Source organism: Dama dama, chromosome 2, assembly GCF_033118175.1.
Source record: "Dama dama isolate Ldn47 chromosome 2, ASM3311817v1, whole genome shotgun sequence".
In the NCBI taxonomy this organism is placed as follows: Eukaryota; Metazoa; Chordata; class Mammalia; order Artiodactyla; family Cervidae; genus Dama; species Dama dama.
The window spans coordinates 6,021,174-6,041,914 of NC_083682.1; the positions used below are offsets into that span (position 1 = coordinate 6,021,174).

Below are 20,741 nucleotides of genomic sequence, written 5' to 3' on the forward strand. Positions count from 1 at the left end.
CCCAGGAGCATCTTACTCTTCTGAGCGGGGCCTCTTCCCTCCATCCGGAAAGTGTGCCTGTTTTGGGGGCTAGTTTCTCTTCCGGAGACGTCCTTCACAGAAGTGGGGCGTTTTGCCTGCTCTCTTTGAAGGTTCACCTGGGCCTGCTTGACCCTGTCTTCCCTTCTGTCCTAACTGCCTCTAGCCTCAGCTGTGGAAACTTTGCCAAACTGTCAAAGGAGTGGGGCCTGATAGTGGAGGATGGGAAGATGACGAAAAGAGGAAACCATGCCCTCTTACTGAAGGAAAAGGCGGGACCCCACCTCCTGGGCTCTTTCTTCCACTTGGCCCCGCGGGTACCCTCTTCTGCCTAGCCTCATCTGAGACGACTCGCTGCTGCCCCCTGCTCTGCTCTTATTCCTGGTGACCTTGTTCTCTGCAGGCCTTTTCCTCTTATCTTGTCCTGGCGAAATTACTCTTCAGACTTTTCTGCATTAAGCCTTGCTGAATCTATTGAGTTGAACCTGGGTTCTCTCTTTTAATCATAATGATGATAAATAATGATTTCTTGTTATAATAAAAGCCAGCCTTTGTTGAGCTCTTACTATGAGGTGGCAGGGACCTTGCTAAGCCCCTCTTATGTATTATTTATCACAACAACCCTACGACAAAAGTACTGTTAGCTCCTTGTTTACAGATGAGGAACCGTGGGTGCATAACTCCCCCAGAGTCAACCAGCTTGCAGAGGGCGCAGCTGGGGTCCGCCCCACACTCTCCAGGCTCAGGGTACCTGCTTGGGTTCATCTCATGTGTTATCCTGTTGTTAACCTCTCTTAGCTCGCCCCCAACAACCTGCTTTTTGGCACTTGGGGAGCAGAGCCTGTGCCTTCTGGCACAGTGCCCTGTGCAAGGTATGTGCTCAAGAAGTATTTTAATGAATTGAAAGCCCCAAACATTCATTTTCAGTCTTGACATAATCTACCAAGGCAATTGCTTTTCTCGGAATACGGCCTTAGTTCATCTGATGGTGCATTGGCCTGTGTCTCCATTTTGCTCTTTCCTGACCAGTCGTTAAAGCTGACGGACAAGTGTGGTCATTCAAAAACAAGCGGTCAGTCTGTAAACTCCAGAACATGGTCAGGAGCCACTATCTGGGCTCCCATGGGTCCAAACACAGGGTATGCTCTTCGTGTGTGTGCGTGTGTGTGGAGTGGGCGGGGCAGGGGTGCTGCTCTCTGCAGGGAGGGATGTGAGGACATAGTCAGGGAAATAGGAGACGCGATGGCTTCTTCGTTTGTGTGTCAGGTTGCAGAGAGAGACAGGAACCAAACTCAGAGAACCCGGAGGGGAGGCAACTCCTAAGGATTGGAGAAGGCTCTGCAGAGAAGATAGGCCTGGGGCTAGATGGAGTGGGCAGGAGGACCAGGCACTTCAGATCAAAGGAGAGAAGTTTCTAGAACTTCCTGTTCTTGTGTAGGGGGTGCCAGAAAAGAGCTTTACTTAAATGCTTCTTACTGGGCCCATCGGCTAAGGTCTGAGCGCGTCCTCTGTACCAGGCGGGGTGCCAGCACTTGGAGCGTGTGTGACCTCCTCAGCAGCTCTCTGACCTGGGTGGAGGTGTCACTCCCATTTCACGGAGGAGGAGACAAGCCTTGAGTAGTCCTGGGAGCGGGTGGCAAGGCAGTGGAGCCCAGGCAGTTGGATGGCAGAGCGCAGGTGCTCTCAGCCCTGTGTGGCCTGGTGTGTCCCCACCCCACCCCCGCCCCCAGGTACCCCTCCCTTAGATCAGGGGGCCGGCCGGGGGCGGAAGCACAGCAGCAGTTCTGCTCTGGGTTCTAAGTGTGTGCTCCTGTCTCGCCTGGGTTCTCTGGGGAGCACTTGGAGAGAATCGGGGTAACACTGTCTTCTTCTTTTATTTAGATAGTGCCTGCCTTCCGAGAGCCGACAAACACTGAGGGTAAGTCCTGTGCCTGGATCCAGGTCAGTGGGATGTGTGTGGGTCGTCTCCAGGAGCAGCCGCTGTAGATGTCAGCAGCCCTGGCGGGTCACTGATCAAGCTCAGTCAATAAAAAAGGCCAAGCAGTCCGATTTTTGGAAAATATAAGCAGTCTTTGTCTGTTCCTAGCGCTTTTGGTTTTCTTGGTTTTCACAAGACCATGGTGTCTGGCTCCCTGCTGGCCCCAGTTGGCAGCTAGCCCGCCTCAGCAGGAGGCCCAACTTCTGGAAGGGTGTGGCTCAGGAGGCCTGTCAGGGGGAGTGGGGTGTGGCTCCTCAGGACCTCAGGAAGCCCCCCTGTAGGGCCAGGCAGCCTCTGAGGAGACCCCTTGAGTCCATGTGGAGGGCAGGCAGCTGGGCCGAGGGACCTGGGGAGGCTGCAGGGGGTGGCTCTGTTGGCTGGCTGAAACAGCACTGGACGCATGTCCCCAGAACAATGCAGGCGGGGCAGTGGACTTGCCCCTACTTCCCCGTGGCCCTCCGTGTGGCAGCATGGCCCTGGACAACCTCCTGCTCTTAAGGTTGCCCCTCCTGCAGGAAATGCCACTGATTGCTCTGATCCTGGTGCCTCTCCTCAGCCTGAATTCCGAAGTCAGTGGGCCGGGGGTGCCCTTGATGGTCTGAGAGGGCGCCCTGGCCGGGCATGGTCCTGGCTCCATGCAGCAGCCTGCCTGCATTTCAGACACTGATATGCCTCCCCGCTCCACCCAGAGGCCGGCCATCCGCTGCCCCCGTTTCGCAGCCAGGTTCCTGGCTCAGGGACCGTGTTGCCCAGAGCTCAGGCCAGTGCTCAGTGTGGGGATTCCTTTGCCCAGGGATTTTTCTCAGATAACCCTTCAAGACCCATAAGCTGTTCTCCATCATGAGATTTTTCCATGTCCTCACATATCCTAGGTCTTGGGCCAGCAGCAGTGGCTGTTTTCCACCCTGAGATGGCATTTGCTTGGAAAAGCAGGCTGAGTGTTAAGGCAGATGGTATGAGTGGAAATGCCCCTGGACCTTTGACAGACTCCACCCTCCACAAACTTCCACTGCCCTCTTCTCTCTGCTCTCAGCCTTCCGTCTTGGCTGACAGAGTTGAATGTTGTCACTCTTAACTGGCATCCCTGTGAGGAGCAGAGGAGCAGCTGGGTGACGATCCCAAACCACCTCTCTTAGGGAACTGAGAAATGGGGGCCCAGAGGAAGCTAATGAGCAAAATCCAAGATTCTGACCCCTTTCCTCCCCCTCCCAACCCCCCACCAGAGTGTCATCTTTTATTGTGTGTCTTCCCCAAATCCATCCATTGGAAAGTCGCCAGGACGGGCCTTCTTCTCCCAGATCATCTAATTTGTTAAAGCTTGCTTGGCTTCTCAGTCCCTGCATCCTTCCTGAGTCCCCAGAGCTTTGCTTAGTTACCGTAACTAAGACTCTGCCATTGAAGGTTCCTGCCCTCCCCTGTCCTCCTCCTCTCGTCTCCTTGGTGATCCTGGAGGGTGGTGGATGTGGCTTTTTTTTTTATGCCAGAAGGCATAACTCCTGGTCATCTCAACATGCCCACATTGCTGCCATTCCTCACCCGCTCATCCTGATTTGCCTGCAGGCCAGGGGGAGGGTGGGGCAGGCTGGGATGTCCAGGGCTGCTTTAAGTACATTTCCACCAGCTGTGTGTTGCAGTGGGGCCAGATGCCACATGCTGCAGCTCCTCTCCTTGTTGACATCCTGGCTGACGCCTCGGGAAAATTCCACGGTCTGGCTGTGCTGAGTCATGCTTTGTCTCTGAGGATGTATGTGTCACCTTTCCAACGCCTGTCACTGGTCAGCCCAGGGTCTGTCTGCAGTTACCATAGACTGAGATTGTGCTGCTAATCTTTTCGATTTGCGCATCACTGTATGCTTCTCTGAGTGCTTTTTCTAACGTGCTGTTTTATCAATACAAAATTTATTAATCTTAAATCATTCATAATAAGTAGATTCTTTATCCTGGAAAACACTCCTCTCATGAATGAGGAAACTGAGGTTTGGAGGGACTAAGTGACTTGGTGAGTTTTGGGTGACTGGTGAGTGGCACGTTGGGGTAAGATTTTTTTTATCCCCTTACCCTGGGTTTTTGTATAATGCAAAGATTTTTCAGAAGTAACTTTGGTTGAAAAAATTGATTTTCAGTTTGTTTAAGCCACAGACTCAGAAATCTCATTCTTCCTTTAAGGGCCAGTCTTTTACATCTAACTTTTAAGTGTAGCCTACAAATCTTTCTGTTCTATTTGTGATTCTAGAACATGTTCACAATCATTTTAAGGGGCCTTTGGGTTAACACTAGATCTATTTGCAATCTTAACTCATATGAAGATTTTAAGTTGAGTTTATGAATTATATTCAGCTTCCTTTAGTTAATACTTGCAGTTTTCTGATTAACAAAATCTTCCATATTCCTGTAAATCTAATAAACTGACTCTTAAATTTTCTTATACATTCCTATACTGTTTTATCTTATTTTTTTACACAGCTTGATTGAGGTATTTTTAGCATAAAAATTGCACATATTTGAAGTGTACCATTTATGTTTTGACATATGCATACTCTTGTGAAATCATGAGCACAGTTAAGATAGTGATTGTCCAAAAGTGTCCCTTGGTTATCCTTCCCACTCACTCCTCTCTGCTTCCCCCATCTCCAAGTAATCACTAACTGCTTTCTGTTATTATAAATTAGTTGGCACTTTCAGGAATATTATGTAAGTGAACTTGTATAATATGTATTCCTTTTTTGTCTGGCTTCATTCACGCAGCATAATTATTTTGAGGTTTGTCCGTGTTGCATGTATCAACAGTTCTTTCAATGGCTGAGTAATATTCCGTTAGTGGATATTCCACAATTTGTCTGTTCACTTGTAATTGGTCATTTTAGTTTCCAGTTTTTGGCAATTTTAAATAAAGCTTATATGACCCTCTGTGTACAAGTCTTTGTATGGTCATATACTTCCTTTTCTCTTGGGCAGAGGCATAGGAGTGGAGTGGCTGGATGGTATGGTAGGTGTGTGTTTAACTTAAACTGCCGAGCCATTTTCCAAAGCGCTTGTGTCATTTTACATTCCTACCTGCAGTGAGTGAGCTGGTCCCTCCATCCTCACCAACTCTGGAGATGGTCAGTGTTTTTCATTTTAGCCATTTTAAAAGGTATGTAGTGGTATCTCATGGTGGTTTCAGTTTGAATTTCTTGGGTGACTAATGATGTTGAGCATCTTTTCATATGCTTACTTGTCATCTGCTAATACTTATTTTAAACAGTAAAATTCCAACTTAAGAGAGGAAAATATGCTCCACTACAGGGCAGGGCATTAAGGGCATTAAGATAGTTGAAACCTAAGCCTTAAAAAAAGCATCTGACATGGTGATTTCGGCTCTAAAAATGTCGCCTGAGGTATAATGGGACAAGCACACAAACATACTCAGTTGTTTGGACCAGCATTTTTCTGGCAAAAAGAAATGTGAAACTGGTACTTCCCTGGTGGTCCAGTGGTTAAGATACTGCACTTCCAATGCATGTAGGGGTTGCAGGTTCAAACCCTGGTTGGGGAATGAAGATCCAACATGCCGTGCAGCTAAAAAAAAAAAATAAAGACTTTTTAAGGGCTTCCCTGGTGGCTCAGTGGTAAAGAATCTGCCTGCGGTTGACAAGGGACACCAGTTCAATCCCTGGTCCAGGAAGATTCCACACGCTATGGGGCAGTTAAGCCTGTGTGCCGCAACTACTGAGCCCGCCCCGATGAGAAGCCCACCCACTGCAACTAGAGTAGCCCTTGCTCCCCACAACTAGAGAAAGCCCAGGTGCGGCAATGAAGACCCAGCAGAGCCCGTAAATAAATAACTCTTTTAAAAAAAAAGTGAAACCACCAAAATGTACATGAGAAAAGGATTGCAACGTATGTAATCTTTTATTGCATCATACAGTGCAGCTTTAAAAATAGCCCACATGCCCTTATCAAACTGTGGCTCTGATCTGTTCCCACAGAACAAGAGCCGTGATGCTTTTACTCGAGACAGGTAAAACAAGGTGTAGAACACCTTAATTTTGGTAATCTGAGAATGTTAACACCTCATTTGTTATTTGGAAATGTTATTCCAGTTTTTTTTTTTTCTGGATGCTGGGATTATAAAATTATGTGTTAAAAAATTTTTGCTGTGTCTTTTAAATCAGAGTTTTGAAAAATTTAGAGCAGTGTGGCATTTGTAACACTATTTAGAGCTTAAGACCAAGTACAGAGTATTTAAGTATCAGAGTTCTTTTACCCATATATATTTCAAAAAGTTGTTTAGGGGGATGAAAACCTCTTTTTAAATGCCATATGAGATGTAGATTCCTGGGGAATGGTGTAATAAGGACTTCTGAAAGATACTCCTCTGTATAAGAAAAGAAAACTGGCAAAATCAACTTGTTCAGAACTCTAAGTTAACCAAAGGCTTGCAGCAACCCAAGGTACATTTATTCAAGAAAAATGGCTGAATCTTATTTTCAACAAAAAATTATGAGGCATGTAAAAACAAGAAAGAATGGCATGTACAACAGGAAAAGATGCAATCCGTAGAAACCATCCCTTGAGGAAACTCAGACCTTGGACTTTAAACAGAAGGTTTTAAATCATCTGCTGAAAAATATGTTTAAAGAACTAAAAAAAGTATGAGAGCCGTGCCTCACCAAATATGATCAGTAAGTGATAGAAATTATAAAAAAAATTCTGGAGTTGAAAATTATGATAACTAACGTGAAAAAAATCACTAGAGAAGCTCAACGGCAGAGTTGGGCAAGTGGAAGAAACAGCAAACTTTGTTTGGCCTTTTTTTTTTTTTCTTTTTTAAAGGCCTTGCCATGCGGCTTGTGGGATCTTGGTTCCCTGACCAGGGACTGAACCCACACCCTTAGCAGTGAAAGCGTGGGGTCCTAACCACTGGACTGCCAGGGAGTTCTCAGGATCAGCAAACTTGAAGATAGGTGTATTGAGATTAAACACTGAGGAACAAGAGGAAAAAAGAGTGAGGGAAAAGAAACAGAGCCTCAGACATCTACAACATACACATGATGGGAGTCCTAGAAAGAGGGTAGAGCAAAAGGAGCAGAATGAAGTTTGAAGAAATAATAGCCCCAAACTTCTCAAATTTGATGAAAAACAATAATTTAGGTACCCGAGAGGTTCAGTGAACTCCAAGTAGGATAAAATTAAAGAGATTCACACATAGACACGCCATGATCAAAGAATCTTGAAAGCAGAAAGAGATAAGCAATTCATCAGAAGGGCTTTTTTTTTTTTTTTTTTTAATGATACAACCACTTTAATTAAAAAACATTTTGTCGTCATTCCACAGCATGTGGGACCTTGGTTTCCTGACCAAGAAACATGTCAATATAGTCCCTAAATGACAATTACTCAAGCTACTTTCACACTTAACCTGTAGGAATTTTTTTACCAAGTTCCCTCTGCAAGTACTTTTAGAAATACCTAAGGAGTGCTTGTTGTGTGTTCCACCAAACCTGGGACATAGTTGGGGCTCAAAAAATATTTGTTGAATGAAATCTACCTGGATTACTTATTTTCTTGGCCAGCTGTCTATTTACTCTTCTTCATGTAACCTAGTTCTACCTGTCTCAGAGCTGTGGCCTCTTTCCTCATACTGTTGATATTTTGCCTTCAGATCTACACAAACAGATCTATCGCATAGCTTCTCAAAGTACATCTTTTGAAAATACTATCAGATATTTCACAAAGTTTTACTGAATGCTTGGGAATAGCAGAATGGAATTACAACATAGGAAAGAAAAAAAAAGTTTTGTTTTTTTTTTTCCCGTAAAGGTGAATTTAACCTTTACCTCTGGAAAAATGGAACAACTACTATCATCTGCTAACGACAGCCTCACTCTTACCCGCTGGCCGTCAAGTTTCAACAAATACTGGGATCTAATCTCAACTAGCGTATCCCAGGATACGATGGAACCCACTGCTGATGTTCTGTTGCTTTTGTTGTTAATAATTTTCCTTATAGTTTTATTCTTTATTGGACATTTCTCCCCGGGACAGGTTAAGGTCATGGTTTCATTGTCATGGATGATGGATCAGAGGTTCGGGGGGATCCAGAGACTGATGTAAGAGGCAGAGTCGTGTTTGGGAAGCAGCAATTCGGATTCCTGGCCTTGAGTTCTTCCTACTGTCCCAACAGAATATCAGAGTGTGATGTCTCAGGTCTGAGAAGACCAACCTGAAACTCTCCAACTTCCTATTTGATTTCTTGATCAATGTTGGCTGCTTTTGGCCCCAAAGCCGTTTGTTGTCACTTGGACTTGTGGGAGTCCACTCAGGGCGGGGATCCCCCCGCCCCCCGCCATGTTGCCCAAGACCTTACAGCTTTCCTCAGCTGTTCTGGATTTTGACTATTTTATTCTAGTCAGTTGCTAAACAGCTGTTTTTGTTTTTGCTGATGCAAACCATCTTTCCATCGCTTTTTACTTCTGGTATTCTTAAACGGCAATTTCAGTATTTGGCAGAATAAATCTCCCGTGATCTAATCTTGACTTTTTGCAATTGACTGAATGGTTTAAGAAAGGCAAAAGTTGCTACTGTGCATTATTCCAAGGAGCTGTTTGTTCCCTCCTCAGGCCTTTGCTCAGCATCTGTGGCAGGCACGGCTGCTGGACGCTGTAAGGCCACAGAGCATCTGACGACATGGCCCCAGCCAAGGTGGCTTGTCCTGTGGTCGAGGAGAGAAGGATGTGTGTGCCGGAACCGAACTCACGCTCGCTCTCGTGGTGACTGGTTGACGAGAACAGTCACGGTTTCCATTCACTGAGCGCGGTTTCTGTGGCCAGTGAGATGCTAAATGCAAAAACGAGTGTAGAAAATTACCAGGGGAGTAGCATGGCCATGGCTGAGCCAGGGAGCTTGGGCTTAGGCTTCCCCACGTAGCCTGTCACTCTGGCGACTTCCCTAGGCTCCGTGAGCCTTGGTTTCCTCATCTAGAAAATAGGGGCAAGAAGACCTTCCTCGTGGGCTGTTGGTGGGAATGTAAATTTGTACAACCACTGTGGAGAATCTCCAGTGTGGAGATTCCTTAGAAAACTGAAACTAGAGCTACCATATGACCCTGCAGTCCCACTCCTGGGCATATATATATCTGGAGAAAATCATGATCCAAAAGGATACATGCACCCCACTGTTGATTGCAGCACTGTTTTACGATAGCCAAGAAATGGAAGCAACCTAAAATGTCATCGACAGAGGAATGGATCAAGAAGATGTGACACATATACATACAATAGAATATTACTAAGCCATTAAAAAGAATGAAATCATGCCATTTGCAGCAACTTGGATGGACCTAGAGAGTGTCATACTGAGTCCAGTAAGTCAGACAGAGAAGGAGAAATATACGACACCCCTTATATGTGGAGTCTAAAAAAAATGATGCAAATAAACTTACGAAACAGAAAGAAACTCACAAACTTAGAAAACTAAGTTTTGGTTGCCAAGAGAAGGGATAGTTAGGAGGTTTGGGAAGGTCATGTACACACTGCTGTATTCAAAATGGATAACCAACAAGGACCTACTGTGTAGCACAGAGAACTCTGCTTAATGTTATGGAGCAGCCTGGATGAGAGGGGGGTTTCGGGGAGAATGGATGCATGTATACGTATGGCTGAGTTCCTTCGCTGTTCACCTGAAACTCCCACAGCATTCTTAATCAGCTATTTCCCAAAACAAAGTGAAAAGTTTAAAACTTGAGAAAAAAAATACCTTCCTCAGGGGGCTTATTGGAGGGATTTAGTGAAATAACGTGACCCGACGCTTAGTGGACGCGTCCTGGTGGTGGCTGTGTGGATGGGGCCCGTGGAGAGCAGACCACGTGAGGCCAGGGACCTGCAGGCTGAGGGGACTGGGCGGGAGGAGAACTGCTCAGGAAGGATGTCTTGGGAGAATTGGCCCAGAGTCCCATCTGGGTCGGTGGAGAGGAGGACACGGCACCCAGGCAGTGGCACATGGAGCAAAGTCATGTGCTGAGAAAAGCCAGGCTCTGAAGGGGTGATGCCCCCAGCCTCACTGGCAGGAGGCAGGCGATGGATGATCTACGAGGATGGAGATTTGTGTCTGCTTTGTTTTCCACTGAACCCGCAGGACCCTGGCACTTAGTTGATAGAACGGATGCTGTTGGGGAGTAGCGAGCATCAGGGCTGGGGGTTCTGTGTGTGCCCAGCTGCCTGTTGGCATTTTAGGTGAGGAGCCTTGGAGATGCTTGAGCTGGCGACCCCTGCTCGCCCCCACCCCACCTCGCCCCCACCCCCGCCCCCCCACCAAAGGTGACTGGGATTTTGAGAAAACTCTGGCAGCAGTGGGCCAGTTGGCCTGGCATGGGGAGAGGCAAGAGGTCAGGGTAGGGGACCAGCTCTGAGAGGCCATTGCTGCAATTCAGACTTGCTGTTGCTGCCTGCGTGGACCAGGGAAGGGGTGGCGATGGGAAGGAGGAAGCGAACACAAAAAAATGGTTTTCATGGGGCAGAGTGGAGAGAGGACTTGGAGAGCTCTAATTTGCAACTCTGCCTCCATCCTGAAATGCTGAGCAGGAAAAGCAACCCATTCATACAGTCGAAGGACTGACGTCAGGGAAGTGGTCGTTGCTGCTGTTCACTCACTCAGTGATGTTCAATTCTTTGCGACTCTGTGGGCTGCAGCACACCAGGCTTCCCTGTCCTTCACTGTCTCCTGGAGTTTGCTCAGACTTATGTCCATTGAGTCGGTGAAGCCCTCCAACCATCTCGTCCTCTGCAGGGGAAGTGGAAACGTGTAGAAATAGGGAGTTGGAATGGGGTGCCATTTTTGGAGATGAGCTGTTAATCCCAACGCAGAATTCCCTGAGCAAACTGAGTTTTCTTGAGACCAGAGTCTTTCTCTCCAGTGGGCGGATGAAGGACGTTTCTGGGGCAGAGGGTTTTGGATTTGGAATGTAGCCATTCCTAGCAGCCCCGTGGCCCCAGAGGGACGATTCAGTCACTGCAGTTTTGAGATTTTTGTCCCAGATCAGCCAGCCCAGCAGAGTAAACTCAAGTGGCTGATGGGACCCCAGTCAGGGGTCTTTGATAGCGTTTTTAACCTACAACATTTCAGACACCAAATGTGTACTGTTTTTTCCAATGCCAACAAATTCTCTGACATCAACTGGGTGATCGACACTTTAGTTTGGTTCTGATACTGACCATGTGGAGTTAGTGCAGATACCACAGGTTAAGGGTTCAGTCCCACAAGACTGTCCCTACTTCAGTCACCTGTATAGTTACTACTACCTGTACTTCTGACCAACCGGTTATAAATAGGGGATTCCCACCTAGGTTTGATAATTTGCTGTAATGGCTCATCAGTTCAATTCAGTCACTCAGTCGTGTCCGACTCTTTGCAACCCCATGGACTGCAGCATGCCAGGCTTCCCTGTCCATCACCAACTCCCCGAACTTGCTCAGACTCACGTCCATCGAGTCGGTGATGCCATTCAACCAGCTCATCCTCTGTTGTCCCCTTCTCCTCTGTAATGGCTCATAGAACTCAGAAAAGCACCTTACTTATATTTACTGATTTAATTTAAAGGTTACAAATAAACTGCCAGATAAAGGGGTACTTTAGGTGAGGTCTGGAAGGATCCAGGCATAAGATTTTCTGTCCCCATGGAGCTGGGGTGCCTCACCCTTCTGGCAGTCACCAACCAGGAGGTTCCCAGAATGCTGTTGTTTAGGGTATTTGTGGAGATTCCTTTGTGTGGGCATCATCAGCCATTGGTGTCTAACTCAATCTCAAGTTCCTCTCCCTTTCCTAGAAGTCTGGAGGTAGGGCGGAAAATCCAATCCTCTAGTCACATGGTTGCTTCCTCTAGCAACCTGCCTCCATCCTGAAGCTGTATCTAGGGGCTCACCGAGAGAGTCAGGTGGTTGAAAAGGGGTTTTGCGAATAACAAAAGATGCTCCTTTCACCTCATCATGCAGGAAATTCCAAGGGTTTTAGAAACTCTTGCTCCAGGAACCTAGGACAAAGACCAAATATGTATTTTTTATTATATCATAACATCACAGGGTCTTTGTGGGATTCTGGGCTTGGATGGGCTGAAGTTGTACCCTTGCTGTGAAATCTTGTGAGATGACAGAGGAGCTTCCAACTCTGAAACCTGAGATTTGGTGAAACAGTTACTGATAAGGCGAAGGAAGCCCAGGTGTGACCCAGGTAACAGCCAGAGGCACCACCCTTGAACCTGGTAGAGTTTTTTAACAGGTTACCAAGCAGCAACCCAAAGGATTAGGACTTGACTTAAAAAAGTTTTATATTTTAGCTCAGTACTACTTGTGCCTGGTACAAATGTCTAAATGTATAAAAATGTCCTTTTGCTTTCTCTTCATTATAACCCGGTTCAGCTCCTTAGAGCTGGTTAAAGTGTCTTATCTATCCTTTTAGAGATGATGTGGCCATTTAAAATAGAAGTATATTTCCGTTCTTTTTTCCTCCTACATCCTCTCTTTGCCTGTGTGCTTTTCATTAATCAGTGTATCTTGGAGATCTTCACATATTAGGACAGATGTCTGCCTCATTCTTTAACAGCTGTGTAGCATTCCATAGTTTTTTTTTTCTTTTTGCCATATGTTTATTGCAAAATATATCACATAGAAGACTTTTTTTTTTTCGGCCACACCACTGGGCATATGGGATCTTGGTTCCCCAAATAGGGATGGAACCCACATCCCCTGCGTTGAAAATACACAGTCTTAAGCACCGGACCACCAGGGAAGTCCCCAGAAGACATGTTAAACAAGTACACATACACACAACAAAATAATAAAATGAACGTATATGTTCCCTTCCTCCAAGTTAAGGAATAAAAGGTTGTGACCATAGAAGTCCCCTAAGTGCCCTTACCCCCACAACTATTCTGACTTTTGTAGTAATCATTCTTTTGATTTTCTCGATAGTTCTACCACTCATGAACAATTTCTAGATAATATATTATTTAGTTGTGCCTGGCTTTGAACATCATAGACCTGGAGTTGTACTGTAGTTTTCTGTGGCTTTGTTCACATCCAGGAACACGTGTGACTCCTTGAGTTTTCACCGCTGCGCAGCTCTCCACTGAATGAATGCACTGCAGTGTGCCTGTTGTTCCTGCTGCCAGGAAGCCTGTGAGCCGCTCCCATGTGTTTGCTCTTAGGAATAGCCCTGATGTGCACATTCTTACATAGTTTTTCCAAGTTGTAAACTAGAAGTGGAATTTCTGCCATGTCTCACTCTTCCTGGTTATGCAAAACTATTCAAATGTGGTTGTACTAATTTATCCTTCTTCCCACCAGCAGTATAAGCCTTGTTTTCTGACCACCTGTGGTGGGAATTTGAACCACAAATCTGTGATGGTTGTCTTGTGATTGCAACTTCTTAGGGTGAGTTTTTTTGTTTCTCCAACTGCTCAGTGCCAAAGATAGACACTTGATTTTTCGTGCAGGTAGCTTTGGGGCGTGAAGAATAGATCAGATTTATTTCTACTTTACTCATTTTCTGAGGCAGCATCCTTGGAAGTCCCCACATCACTGGAGGTAAGGTCTTCTTTGACCTCCCACCTTGGGTGGACTCTGGGCTCTGTCCATGTGCCCTTTGAAACTTTGAAAGCTGAATCACAGGTTTGCCTTGATTGCCTTGATCGTTGGTCTTCGGGTTTCACATTTGAGAATAAGACTACCAGCATCACAGTGATGTTTTGGAGGCGGTTTGGGCTGTTTCATCAGAATTGCAGTACATTGATGCTTGGGTCTGGCCGGGTAATCTGACTCACTCATTTCAAACTCACGAGACACTGATTTGTCTGAGAGGCCACTGTGTGAGTTTATAATGGACGATGGAATCCCTAGGGTCTGCCCCTCTTGGTTTTGCAGACATTTGAATTAGAGATCAAATTGTCAACATCCGTTGGATCATAGAAAAAGCAAGAGGATTCTAGAAAAACATCTGCTTCATTGACTACACTAAAACCTTTGACTGTGGATCACAACAATCTGTGGAAAATTCTTGAAGAGATGGGAATAGCAGGCCACCTTACCTGCCTGATGAGAAACCTGGATGCAGGTCAAGAAGCAACAGTTAGAACCGGACATGGAACAACAGACTGGTTCAAATTGGGAAGGAGTACATCACGGCTGTATATTGTCACCCTACTTATTTAACTTTTATGCAGAGTACATCATGAGAAATGCCGGGCTGGATGGAGCATAAGGCAGAATCAGGATTGCTGGGAGAAATATCAGTAACCTCAGATATGCAGATGACACCACCCTTATGGCAGAAAGTGAAGAGGAACTAAAGAGCCTCTTGAAGAAGGTGAAAGAGAGGAGTGAAAAAGCTGGCTTAAAACTCAGCATTCAAAAAATGAAGATCATGGCATCTGGTCCCATCACTTCATGGCAAATAGATGGGGAAACATTGGAAATAGTGACAGACTTTATTTTCTTGGGCTACAGAATCACTGCAGAAGGTGACTGCAGCTAAGAAATTAAAAGACACTTGCTCCTTGGAAGAAAAGCTATGACCAACCTAGACAGCATATTAAAAAGCAGAGACATTACTTTGCTGACAAAGATTTGTCTAGTCAGAGCTTTGGTTTTCCCAGTAGTCATGTACAGATGTGAGAGTTGGACCGTAAAGAAGGCTGAGCGCTGAAGAATTGATGCTTTTGAACTGTGGTGTTGAAGACTTGAGAGTCCCTTGGACTGCAAGGGGATCAAAACAGTCAATCTGAAAAGGAAATCAACCCTGAATATTCATTGGAAGGACTGATGCTGAAGCCGAAGCTCCAATACTTTGGCCACCTGATGCCAAGAGTCGACTCATTGGAAAAGACCCTGATGCTGGGAAAGATTGAAGGCAGGGAGAGAATGGGACGACAGAGGATGAGATGGTTGGATGACATCACCGACTCGATGGGCATGAGTTTGAGCAAGCTCCAGGAGATAGTGAAGGACAGGGAATCCTGGCGTGGTGCAGTCCATGGGGTTGCAAAGAGTCGGATCCGACTGAGCAAGTGAACAGCAACCTCTGTGCCAGGTGGGTCTTGCCCAGGGCAGGTCCGCCCTAGCACTCCCGATGTAGACCGAGCTGCGTTTGAGAGCAGAACAGCACAGTTATCAATAGCACAGTGTATCAGTGATTTTCAAAATGAAATTATCCTATTTTAGTCCCTGGTCCCCTTTGACTCTGGCTGCAGATTCCTATTTTCACATAGATCTTTTTCTAAATATTTTGGCCTTTTGATTTCTGAAATTGCCCATAGTTCACACATTTTTTGCATTCCTGGGGAGATCTGGCTGTCATTCTGCAATTGCCAAATTGATCTTTCAGGCTGACCTCGTTGTTTGTTTTTGTATTTCTTAAAAACCGTTTAATATTGTCCTTTTGTTGCCTGGGGTTTCCCTGATGGCTCAGACGGTAAAGAATTTGCTTGCAGTGCGGGATACCTGGGTTCAGTCTCTGCGTCAGGAAGATCCCATGGAGAAGGAAATGGCAACCCACTCTAGTATTCTTGCCTGGAGAATTCCATGAACAGCCAGGCTACAGTCCATGGGGTCGCAAAGTAAGACACGACTGAGGAACTAACACACACTATGCTGTCTGGATAACGAAAAGGCTATTTATTTATTTTTCCTTTTTTTTTTTTTATTGTGGTAAAATACACACAAACTTTACCCGCCCACCCATTTTTAAGTATAAAGTTCAGTGGTATTAAGTCCATTTCACATTGTTGTGCAACCGACCTCACAATCTCTCCCCATTAACTCTTTTCATCCTGTAAAACAGAAACTCTCTATTAAACAATAACTTTCATTTTCCCCTCCCTTCCAGGCCCTGACAACTATCATTATACTTTCCATCTTTTCATGTGCTTATTGGCCATTTATGCATCTACTTTGAACAAATGTCTATCCAAGTCCTTTACTCATTTTTGAATTGACTTGTTTGGTTTTTTGTCATTGAGTTTTAGGAGTTTCTCTCTGTATTCTGGTTGCATGCGTGCCCAGTCATGTCTGACTCTTTGAGACCCCATGGATTGCAGCTTACAGGCTCCTCTGCCCATGGACTTTTCCTGGCAAAAATACTGGGGTGGGTTGCCATTTCTTACTCCGGGGGATCTTCCTGACCCAGGGATCTAACCCACATCTTCTGTGTCTCCTGTATTGGCAGGCGGATTCTTTACCACTGAGCCACCTGATTATTAACCCTTTATCAGATATATGATTTGCAAATATTGTCTACCTTTCTGGGGATTGCCTTTTTATTCTGTGAATAATGTCTTCTGATACACAAAATTTTAAAATTTTTATGAAGATGAATTTGTTTTTTCTTTTGTTATTTGTGAGTTTGATGTCATCAGAGAATCCAATGTCCAAAGTCATGAAGCTTTTGTCCTATTTTCTTATAAGAGTTTTGTTGTTTTGGGTTTTACATTTAAGTTCTTGATCCATCATATGGTATGGGTAAGGGTCTAACTTCATCCTTTGGGATGTGGATATCCAGTTTTCCTCACACTATTAGTTGAAAAGACTGTCCTTTCCATGATTAACACTCTTGGGACATCCTTGTCAAAAACCATTTGACCATACATGTGAGAATTTATTTCTGGGCTGTCTGTTCCCTTCCATTGGTCTATATGTCTATCTTTATGCCAATACCACACTGTAATTGGTTACTATAGCTTTGCAATACTCCAGTTTTATTCTTCTTTTTCAAGATTATTTTGGCTATTTGTGGTCACTTGAGATACCATTAGGATGGGTTTTTCTATTTTTACCAAAAAATACGCCTTTAGGACTTTGATAGGGATTGCTTTGCATATGTAGATTGCTTTCAGTAGTATTGACATTTTAACAGTATTAAGTCTTGAGGATGAGATGGTTGGGTGGCATCACACACTCTGGACATAAGTTGAGCAAACTCCAGGAGATGGTGGAGGACAGGGAAGCCTGGTGTGTTGCTGTCCTTGGAGTCACAAAAAGTCAGACACAACTGAGCGACTGAACAACAACAAAAGTCTTTCAATCCATGAACATGGGATGAGTTTCCATTTATTTATGTCTTCTTTAATTTCAGCAATGTTTTATAGTTTCCATTGTACTAGTCTTTCACCTCCTTGGTTAATTCCTAAGTGTTTTATTCTTCTGGATGATATTGTAAATGGAATTGGTTTTGTAATTTTCTTTTTAGATTATTAATTGTTCATGTATACAAATACAACTGTCTTTTGTGTGCTGACTTTGTAACCTGATACTTTGCTGAATTCATTTATTAGCTCTAACAGTTTTTTAGTAGAATCTTGAATTTTTATATGTAAGATCATATCTGCAAACAGATCTTCTTCCTTTCCAATTTGGATGCCTTTAATTTTTCTTTCTTTACTAAATGCTGTGGCTAGAACTCCTAGTAACTGTGTTGAATAGGGTGGAGAAAGTGGCATCCTTCTTGATTTCAGGAAAAGCTTTAAGTCTTTGACCATTGTGTATTGTGTTTGCTGTGGTTTTGTCATGAATAGAGTTTATTATGTGGTGGTATTTTACTTCTATTATTATTTTGCTGAGTGTTTTTTACCCTGAAAGGGTATTGAATTTTATTAAATGCTTTCTTGCAGCAATTGAGATGATCAGGTGGCTTTCCTTCCCTTTTGTTAATGGCATATTACATATTAATGTTAATGTGGCATATTACATTGATATATCTTTATATATGCTGAACCATCCTTATATTCCAGGAGTAAATCCTACTGTGTTCTGGTGTATAATCCTTTTAATATGCCTCTGAATTCTGTCTGCTAATATTTTTTGAGGATTTTTACATCAGTGTTCATAAGGGATATTGATCTGTAGTTTTCTTTTCTTGTAGGGTCTTTTTCTGACTTTGTTTTTAGGATTGTGCTAGCCTCATAGAATGAGTTGGGAAGTGTCCCCTCTTCAATTTTTTGGAAAAGTTTCAGGAGGGTTGGTATTCTTTAAATGTTTGGTAGAATTCACCAGTGAAGCCATCAGATCCAGGATTTTTTTTTGTTGGAGTTTTTTGAATACTGAGTCAATCTCCTTACTAGTTATAGGTCAGTGCAGATTTTCTACTTCTTTGTGATTTAATCTTGATGACTTTATGTTTCTAGGAATTCATCCATGTCATCTAGGTGATTCAGTTTGTTGGTGTACTATTGTACATAGTTATCTCTCACAATCCTCTTTATTTCTGTAGAATTGGTAGTAATGTCCCCCTTTTCATTTCTGATTTCAAATAATTTGAGTCTTCTTAGTTTTTCTCAGTTCATCTAGCTAAAGGTTTGTTAATTTCGTTGATCTTTTTCTAGGAAGCAACTTTTGGTTTCATTGATTTTCTTTATTGTTTTTCTGTCATCAATTTCATTTATCTTTGCTCTTAATCTTTGTAATTGTCTTCCTTCTGCTGGCTTTGGGTTTAGCTGTTCTTCTTTTTTTTTTGTTCCATAACTTATACAGTTGGAGAAGGCAATGGCACCCCACTCCAGTACTCTTGCCTGGAAAATCCCATGGACGGAGAGGCTTGGTAGGCTGCAGTCCATGGGGTTGCTAAGAGTTGGACACGACTGAGGGACTTCACTTTCACTTTTCACTTTCATTGGAGAAGGAAATGGCAACCCCCTCCAGTGTTCTTGCCTGGAGAATCTCAGGGATGGGGGAGCCTGGTGGGCTGCCGTCTATGGGGTCGCACAGAGTCGGACACGACTGAAGCGACGTAGCAGCAGCAACAAGTTATACTGTTAGGTTGTTGGTTGAGGTCTTCCTTGTTTGTTTGTTTTTTTAATAATTTTGTTTATTTATTTTTGACTGTGCTGGGTCTTCCTTGCTGCCCTCGGGCTTTTCTCTCTTTGGAGCAAGTAGGAGCTCCTCTTTGTTGCAGTGCACAGACTTCTTGTTGTGGTGTATTTTCTTATTGTAGAGCATGGGCTCTGGGGGCTTGGGCTTCATTAGTTTCAGTAGTTGTGGTTCCCAGGCTCAATTGATATGGTACACGGGCTTAGTTGCTTCGTGGCATGTGGGATCTTCCTGGATCAGGGACTGAACCTAGGTCTCTTGCATTGGCAGCTGGATTCTCTGCAACTGAGCTGCCAGGGAAGCTGGTCTGTCTTTTTTTTTTTTTTCTGTCTTGTTTTTTAACGTAAGCATTTATCGATATACATTTCCCCCCAGTACTGCTTTCACTGCATCATGTGAGTTTTGGTATGTCATGTTTTTGGTTTCATTTGTCTCTATACATTTTATTTCCCTTGTGATTTCTTCTTTGAAAAATGGGTTGTTTGAAAATATGTTGTTTAATTTCCATAGATTTGTGAGTTTTCCAGTTTCCCTTTTATTATTTTTAACTTCATCTTGTTATGGTAGGAGAAAATAACTTTGTATGATACGTATATTTTAAATCAGTTGAGACTTAATCGGTGTCGTAATACATGGTGTGTCCTGGAAAATGTCCCATGTACACTTGAGAGAAATGTTGCGTTGTTGTTGGGTAGTATGATTTTTATGTCTATTAGATCTGCCTGGTTTATTGTGTTGTATAAGTCCTCTATTTCCTCTGGTTGTTTTATCTATTGCTGGTACTGAAGTCTCTAACTACTGTTATAGAACTGTCTATGTACCTCTTCAGTTTTGTCAGTTTTTGCTTCACATATTTTGATGGTCTCCTATTAGCTGTGTAAATGTTTACAATTGTTATATTTCCTTGCTATATTGAACTTTTTATTAACATATGATGTCCTTCTTTGTCTCTTTTAACCTTTTTTAAGATTTAGAGTCTGTTTTGTCTGATATTAGAATAGCCACTTCTGTTCTGTTTTGGTTACTATGCATGAAATGCCGTTCCCATCCTGTCACATTCAACATGTTTGTGTCTTTGGATCTGAAGTGACTCTCTTATAGGCCGCATACAGTTGGATCATGTGTTTTTATCCATTCTGCCAATTCCAGTCTTTTGATTGGAGAGATTAATCCATGTACATTTAAAGAAATTACTGATAAGGAGGGACTTAAATTTCTATCATTGTGCTGTCTGTTCTCTATATGACTTATACCTTTTTTGCCCCTCATTTCCTGTGTTACTGTTTTCTTTAGTATTTAGTAGTTTTTTGGTAGTGAAATGTTTAAATTCCTAACTCATTTGCTTTTGTGTATATTCTGTATCTATTTTCTTTATGGTTACCATGGAGATTACATTTAAAATCCTAAAGTTGTAACATTAATTTGAATTTATACCAGTTTAACTTCAACACCATACAAAAACTGCTCCTTTATAGCTCCCTTCCTACCACTTTTAGTTGGTTTGTCATAAGATTACATTTTTATATGTTGTGTGCCCCCAAACATAATAAACTAATAATTTTGTAATTGAATTTGTTTACTAAATTATGTAGAAAACAAGATTTGAAGTTACAAAGTTACAGTAATACTAGTTTTTTTTTCCACTAATAGTTTTCTTTCTTAAAATGTATTACAGTTGACCCTTGAACAGTACAGAGATTAATCCATGTGTAACTTAAAGTTGGCCCTTTGTAACTCTGGTTCCTTTGTATCCATGATTCAACCAACCATGGGCTGTGTAATATTGTAGTTTTTACTATTGAAAAATATTTTTATACAGTTGGACCCATGCAGTTCAAACCCATGTTGTTCAGGGTCCATTGTAGTCTCTTAAATCACGTAGAAAAAGAAAAGTATAGTCACAAACTATTGTTACA

At 43.5% G+C, this 20,741-nt stretch overlaps 1 protein-coding gene across 5 annotated transcripts in view; it reads left to right on the forward strand.

Moving 5' to 3' along the window:
• PC (pyruvate carboxylase) overlaps window positions 1-20,741 on the forward strand; it is a 98,906-nt gene that overhangs the window by 2,622 nt on the left and 75,543 nt on the right. For 4 of the 5 annotated variants that reach the window (XM_061162838.1, XM_061162857.1, XM_061162829.1 and 1 more), the window contains one exon: window positions 1,900-1,936. The gene's annotated coding sequence lies outside the window, so the exon portion shown is untranslated. Of the gene's footprint in view, window positions 1-1,639; window positions 1,720-1,899; window positions 1,937-20,741 lie in introns of those variants that run through there. The other variant, XM_061162848.1, reaches the window with a different exon arrangement.